The 8,191-nt window shown below is 40.1% G+C and overlaps 1 pseudogene; it reads left to right on the plus strand.

Annotated features, from left to right (window-relative positions):
• The first annotated feature begins 6,343 nt into the window (after positions 1-6,343).
• On the plus strand, positions 6,344-7,373 carry LOC142424045 (transcription initiation factor IIB pseudogene; annotated as a pseudogene).
• Positions 7,374-8,191: the final 818 nt, after the last annotated feature.

Consider the following 8,191-nt stretch of genomic DNA (forward strand, 5'->3'; position numbering starts at 1 on the left):
ATTGCTTTCTAATATTGATAGGCAGATTCAGGAAGCAGTGAACTGTAAGCATAAAAAATATGAAGAAAAATAAAGAAAAGGATCATGCAGACAACTCTCATTAATTTTCTGATGAGAAATGCTAGTTCCATTTTCAAGAATGATCCAGATGATCCAGAACCATGCAGACATAGAGTTATTTTCCCAACTGACAAAATCCTAGCACCACTCAATTAACATATGTTTCACTGCTATTTATTACATATGTTTCACTGTTATTCATTACGTATGATTTGTGATTTATGTTTGTATGCACTAAAATATGTGTGTAAGTTTTCAGGTAAATTTTCCAACCATCAAAGACAAATAAAGGTCATATTTATAAAGATACTGATAAGAAAAGGCCACAGTAATGAAACACACAGTTAATGTGAAAGTCGACTTTTGTCACAGCCAATTTATGACTGAGTCATTAGAATGAACTCCACCCTAAGTCCCAGACTATGTATAAGGACTCTTCATTACAGCAATAGACTGTACTTGTATGAATAAATTTAATAATATGAGGGGTTTTTAATTTATCTTGGCATATGTAAATGAATTTCAGCAGTGTTTTATAATTTCCTGCTAAACGTTCTCATCCATATTTTGTTAAATAGTTTATATTTCCTAATGACTATTCTACAAGATATTTATTGCATTTTAAATTGGGTTGCTGATATAACGAGATAAAATTCCAACCAGCATATTGAATATAAAATGCAGAAATGTGTAAAGAAGAATATTATTGCTGTTGTCCAATGGAACTTGTCTGAAGGCAGAGAATAACAGAAAGATGTTTGCCTGTGTGTTATTACTATGAAAGGACATGATACTGTGGATCATGAAAAATTACAAATAATGTTGCAAAGAATGGAAATCCCAGAACGCTTCGTTGTACTCGTGCAAAATCTGTGTCTAGATCCAATGGCAGTGGTTTGAATAGAACAAGGACACACTGTGTGGTTTAAGTCAGGGGGTGTGTGCACCACGGCTGTAGCCTTCCTTCATGCCGGGCACCTGGACTCTTTGAAGAAGAAGGTGGTGTGGGTGCCAGGCACCTGGACTCTTTGAAGAAGAAGGTGGTGTGGGCTCCAAGGAAGTTTCATTAGAGACCTGTGACACGCAGATGATACAATTGTGCTTGTTGAAAATAAAGAGGACTTAAAGCACTTAATTACAGCCTTCGGTGTAGATTAAAATTTAACCTAAAGAAAGCAAAAATCCTGACAATCAGAGTACTAAGCAACATCGTGCTAAAAAGGGAAAATCTTAGAGTTGTAAATGAGTTCACTTTACATGGCTCTAGCATCAACACCCTTGAAAAGAGCAGTTAAGAAATGTAATGAGACAGCACATTTGAAAAGTCTGCTGCAAAAGAGCTCTTGGAATTTTAAAAAAGCAAAGATGTAACTTTGAACCCTAAGGGGCACCTGACCTATGCCATAGACTTTCAATGCCTTCTTATGCATGCGAAAGGTGGACAAGTGATAAAGAAGACTAAAGAATTTATGCCATTGAATTGTGGGGTTGGTGAAAAAAATAGTGACAGTGCCATGGATGGTCGAAATGATAACCAAAACTCTCTTGGGAAAAGTAAGGGCAGAATGTTTCTTAGGGGCCGGGGGCGGGGGCTGGGGGTGGGGGGCGAGGAATGGTGAGGCTTTATGATGAAGCAAATTTTCTTAATATGACTTTTCTATCCATGTTCCTGTAATTTCCACTGAGTGAGTAGGTGGGACTATGCCACTAGAGCATGAAAAACTAATCAAGGGTATTGACTGGTTCTGGCTGCCGCCATTCCTGTGTATAAGGCAGTTATCACAGGCGCGGGAACAGAGAGAAGCCCCGGGACTGTGAAGGAAGGAAAAGCAGCACCAGCAGAGCCCATTTGAAATCCCTGCCTGAAGGGGCAAAGGCAGGAGAGGCCACGCCATGCCAAGATTAGAGACCAAGGCAAGGAGACTGACACCGCCGAGGAGCAGAGCCAAGACTGAGCCTGTGAGGCAGAGCATCAGCCAGGCTGTGTCGCTTCTGAAGACAAACGACCGTGTAGATGATTGGCTGAGCATCAGAGAAAGAGACTTATCTGCTGGCTGAGGTGAGGTGTTGTTGTGGATTAATGACTGTATTCTTAATATTTTCTGAGCCTGACTTGTGGTAACCTCTTAACATCCCTAATAAAACCCCATAACTGAGTTTAGTCTGTGAGTTTTGTGTGGTCGTTGCAATGAATAATCAAACCCAGCAGAGAGGTAGAGGGTATCAAATAGGGCAAAGAAGGATGGAGAAAGGAGACACAGCTGACATCTATCTTGTGATAGTCGGCATTGGGCTGCTGTGACGATGGAGCCTCCTTCTCCCTGGTATGTGGAGAGGAAGTCATGTATGGCTTCCATGCTATTTTTGCAATTGACATCAAAAGTGGAATTCATTGCAATGGCTCCAGACTTATGAAAGCATTAGGGTTTTGTAAGAGAGAGGGTGTGGAAGTAATGCACAAAGTCATTGTACCAAAAAGTATTGGTCAATATTCAGTCATTTCAGAAGGTGGTGTATAAGCAGACCAAGGGTACTGATGGAAGAAGTCCAAGGTGAACTGAAGGTATCAGCAAAAACCAAGGCTCCAGGAATTGACAGCGTGGCCATTGAAATGTGTCAACAACTACTGCAGTACTAGAAGCACTCACTCATACAAAGAAGTCTAAAAGTCAGCTACCTGGCCAGCTGATTAGAGGAGATCCATATGTGTATGCCTTCCAAAGAAAGATGACCCAAAAGAATGTGTAAATTATAAAACAATATCATGAATCTCACATGCAAGTGAAATGCTGCTGAATATTATACAATCTGGTGCAAAGACCACTTTAAAGTTTTGAAAAGCAAGTATGTTAATTTGCGTACTGATCCTAGCCATGGTATTTTCCATCATTTCATATGTGGGTATGCAAGTTGGACACTGAATAAGAAAGACAAAGGAAGACTCGCACACTTTAATGGTGGTACTGGCAAATAATATTATAAGTTTCATGAGCTACGAGAAGAACGAATAAATCTTTCCTGGAAGAAGTACAGCTAGAATGCTCCTTAAATGCTAGGATGGCAAGCCTTCGTGTCAAGAACTTTGGAGATGTTATCAGAAGCAACCAGCACATGGAGAACATGGTGCTTGATAAAATGAAGGGGCAGAGGAAAAGGAGGAGGCTTTCCATGCAAAGGATTGACAGAGTAACTGCAACAATAGACTCACAAGGAAACAAAACATTGCGGGAGAAAGACCAAGCAATGTTTCATTCTGTTGTGTATGGGGATCCTATCAGTCAGAACCAACTTGACCTCATCCAACCACGACCATATGGAGAAAGAAGGGTATGGGAAGGAACATTGTTTTATTTCTTAGATGGTTGCTTTGATTATTTTACCTGTAATGGGGAGTTAGTCTGAGTACTGTAGAGAAACAAATCCACAGAAACTCATGTATAAGAGAGTTTTATATAAAGGTTAAGTGTGCATCAAGAAAACATCCCAACTCAGTGCTGCCCAAGCCCACAAGTCCAACATTAGCCCATATGTCCGACACCAATCCACAAAGTCCTCCTCCATCTCACAAAACAGATGCAATGACACCGACTGCAGGGGGAAAGCTGAGTCAGTGAATGTGTAAGCATCTCAGCACTGGCGGGGGTCTCCACATGGCTGCTCCAGCATCCAGGGCTGCATCGGGGTAGGTCCATGTGGCTTCTCCTCAGGGATGTCTTGCAGGAAGTGAGCCTTGCCAGCTAAAGCAAGGAACTGGCTAAGGCAGCTGCACCCTGGTCGGACCATCAGAAAGCAAGAGACCCAAGAACTTGAAAGGCAAGGCTCACTGAGCCATTTATCTCTCCGCCCTTCAATTAACCTCACATGTGTTTATCGGCCAGGTTGGAACAATTAATTTACTTCAAATGGCTAAAAGGAGTGTGAGTAATGTTAAACTGAAGCTGAAGGGAGAAAACCTAATCCTTGAATGGTCTTGTGCAAGAGCTAGATGCTTAAACTAGAGGCCAGATGGAAGGCCAGGACCTGCTGCATACACCCAACCATATGATCAAGGCCATAGTCATATAAATGGGGTAGTCTAGGATAGAGAAGAGAACACTGAATTTTAGAAAGGATTATTTGTTTGAGTATCTATTTAACTCACTGTACTACAAATACTGGCTTCCCCTATATGGTGTTATAAAATAACTAGACATGTGTGATTGAAATAATATTGAGAATTATAATTAAAGGGAACTTATAAGCCCACTTTCAAGCCTAGGCTTGATTGGATTCACTAAGAGGGGAGCTAGAAAATTTCCCAAAAGACATAGGATTTTTTTAAGCCAAGGTAGAGTAAGCGTTTAAGCACTCTGAACCCCACACAGACCACAGAGTGCCAGAACCTTCTTATTTGAAGAGACCTGTAGATCCACCCAGAAAGTGCTTATGATAGATTTTTTTTTCTTTTTGAAGACATATGGGGAGATTAAAAGTAACTATTTGGTTTACTAATTTTGAACAAGCTGTTTGTCTCTGAATACACCAAGACTGGAAATTTCTATGCCCACAAGATTAGGGCTGGAAGTTAAAGAGGTCCAGCAAACAGCCTGATAGTCTTGTGTTGTTCAACACCTGGATCCACCTGTTGAGTGGAAGTGGAGAAATGCAGCACTGAAGAAACGGGTTGAGTTTGGACATGTTCTGATAGCATGCATTGATCTGGTCACAGAGATTAGCAAACGAAAAAAGGTGAGACTGACTGATTTGAAGTTTAAAGAGCATTGCCATGGACATGACCTAGCCCTATGAACCTAGGGCTGGTGAAAGTAAATGAAAGAAGCAAATGGTATGAATTTCAAAGAAGTGTGTATGAGCTTACAAGCTTGTTATGGTACCCACTTGGAATGGTAGGGTTGAGTTGATCAGAACCCAACTGAATGAAAAGAGGGAGATTTTGACTCTGTGAGCTATTGTCCATTGCTGCAGATTTGACAGATGGCCTATTCTAAATTAAATTTTGCTTCTAAATATAGATATTTAAAGGTCAAAGTTGAGTGATGACTCTTCAGATCAAGGAACATACTTGTCTCCTCATAGTCCTAGATTGATAGGGACAGGTGATTTAGAAACTTGATATCCAAGACAGAGATAAAGACATGAAATGGCTGGTTCATAAACCTCATGCATGTGTTTGGTCCCAAAATGAAGGGGACAAAGGAGGGTTCCCATTGAATAGTTTCCTCTTTTATTGGTGGTCTGGGGAAGAGAGGGTGGAGAAAGATGTTGGTAGTATTACATGATTCAGATGAACAATGTTGTGATTGTAAGAAAATGTAATTGTAAAAGATAAAATTGATAGGGGTGGGGGAGTTAATTCTTCATTTATAAAAGAGACAAAAGCTAGAAGAGCCAGCGGGTGGCCTGTGGTGACCGGAAATTTCCTAATATGTCTTTTCCATCCATGCTTCTGTAACTCCCAACAAAAATTGAGTGGGATATGTAAATAGTGTGAACACTAATAGAAGGAATTGGTCAGTTTGGTTATCACTCCTAAGCGGGAATGGAGAGAATTCCTGGAGCCACACAGGAAGAGGAACCACCAGCAGACCACAGACACAGCAGAGGTCAAGATCAGAACATGAGGCAGGGAAATTATAAGAAATAGCAGAGGAGCAGAGCAGAGAGCATGATCCTGGAAGGCAGATCATTCGTTGGTTGGGCTTCCTGGCCCACAGACACAGAGGACAAGGGAACCGTGTTCTTGGGAAGCTCTAGATCAGAGCAGAGATGTCTGCTGGTTGAAGAGTGGATTTGCTGTAGACCAATGACTACATCCATAATGTTTTCAGATCCTGGCTTGTAGTAAGCTGTTAATTTCCCTGATAAACCCTCATAATGATGAGTCGGGAAAACTTTCCTATTAGTTTATCATTCTGTGTGTTGCTGTGATGCTGGAAGCAATGCCACTGGTTCTTCAAACGCCAACAGGGTCACCCGAAGTGAACAGATTTCAGTGGAGACTAGTAACAGACAATGAAGAAAGAATAGGCTGTCCACTTCTGAAGGAAACCTCATGAAAAGAAGCATAACATTGTCGAAGAAAGTGCCAGAAGATGAGCCCCTGAGGTCTGAAGGCAGTCAAAATATGACCGAGGAAGAGTTGGCACCTCAATTAGGGTCCACTAAAATGACCTGGATGGGAGTAAAGTCTTCAGCACCTACATTTTCTTACGAGGCATGACTCCAAATGAGAAGGAAGAGCTGCAAACATCAATTAATAGTCAGATGTTGGAATGCATGAAGTATGAATCTAAGAAAATTGAAGACCATCACTTCCTGTCTCTGTGTGGCTTTTGTTGCCAAAACTGCAGTGTCCGTGAAGAAGGGGTCTACCAGCCTTTTGGATGCTCTTCCAAGAGTCACATGTCCAAACTATCCTGATGTGATTTTAGTGGAGGACTACTGAGCTGGTGATATTTGTCCTGGTTGTAGGCCACCGGGTTATTGATGCCGGATCTGAGTGGAGAACATTCAGGAATGACAAAGCGACAAAAGAGTCATCTCAAGTTGGAGATTCTCAGAATCCTGGTCGGACTGATGGAGATTTACTTGCCACAAGTGGCAAGGACTCAGGGGCTGCAAGTTTTGATGAATTTGGCAATTCTAAATACGAAATTCTGAGAACAATGAGTAGTTATGACAGGGAAGTGATGGATGCATTCAAAGAAATCACTACCATGGCAGATGAAATCAACCTCCTTAGAAATATAGTTAAATAAATAATTTATTCAAGGAAATGTATGAGCAGAAGAGCCTGAAGGGAGGCACTAATGATGTCGTAGTTTCTGCTTTTCTCTCTATTGCCTGTCGACAAGAAGGAGTTCCTAGGACTTTTAAAGAGCTATATGCCATATCATGGATTTATAATTGGTCATTCTTTTAAACTTATTTTGAAGCCTTAGAAAGCAGTTTGGATTGGATTACAATTGGGGACTTCATGGCCAGGTCCTATTCAAACCTTTGCCTCCATAAGTAAGTGCAGATAGCAGCTACACACTTGCTTGTAATCCATGAAACTGGACTGGGTGCCAGGGAGGAGCCCAATATCCATGATATCAGCAGCTATTTCCATGGCAGCCCAGGCTTCAGCTGAAATGAGGACCCAAAACGAAATTAGAGATATTGTTGGTATTGCTGGGGTAACAATCAGACTGTCCTGCAGACTAATCGAAACTCAAGTCCCAAATCTGTTTCCTACAGACTTCAAATGTGACACTTCTGCTGTCAAACTACTAGAGTTAGAGATGAAGGTTGCTGATGTCAGACTCTGGTGAGCACTGGACTTTGTGTGCTGTTCATAGCCTAAATACAGTGCCGAACTGAGCCTTTAATGAGGAGAAAGATAAGGCACGCACTCCGGGACTAGACGTCTGAATTGCTTGGCTTTCTTTATGTATATATTAGTGAAATACATTTCATACTTTAAATTTCTTATTGCATTTGTTTTTTGGGTAGCACTCTAGAAAACTATTTTGGAAGATATTTGAAATGATACTATTCTTGAATAAAACATTTTCCAAAATTAAAATTTTTTTTATAATTAAAAGTTATATGTAATTTATAATACAAAATAACAAATAATGCCTACTCTAGCTAATAAAACTGATGGGGTGTTTTTCCCATTAATTTTCTTTATTATGTATATTTATTTTAATAGTCATAGAAAGAAAAATAAATAAATAGTAAAATAAAAATAAATAAATAAAAATAAAGTCGTGGGGAAATAAATAAATTGGACTGGTAAAAAATGAAATTAAGGGCATAAAAATCAACTTTCTAGGCATTTGTGAGCAAAACTGGACTGGTATTAACCATTTTAATCAGAAAATCATATGGTTTAATATGCTGGGAATAAAACAATCAAGAGGAATGGCATTGAATTCATGGACAAATAGAACATTTCAAGATATATTTTGAAGTATGTGATAGGAGGATATCTATCAGCATAGGAAAAACAATCAACACAGCTAATATTCAAATTTAAGCATCAACCACTAATGCTAGTGATTCAGAAATTGGAAGAATCTACCAATGTCTTCAGTCTGAAATTGATCAGGCCTGCAATCAAGATGTAATGACAATTATTGGTGAT

This window comes from Tenrec ecaudatus, chromosome 13 (assembly GCF_050624435.1).
Source record: "Tenrec ecaudatus isolate mTenEca1 chromosome 13, mTenEca1.hap1, whole genome shotgun sequence".
NCBI lineage: Eukaryota > Metazoa > Chordata > Mammalia > Afrosoricida > Tenrecidae > Tenrec > Tenrec ecaudatus.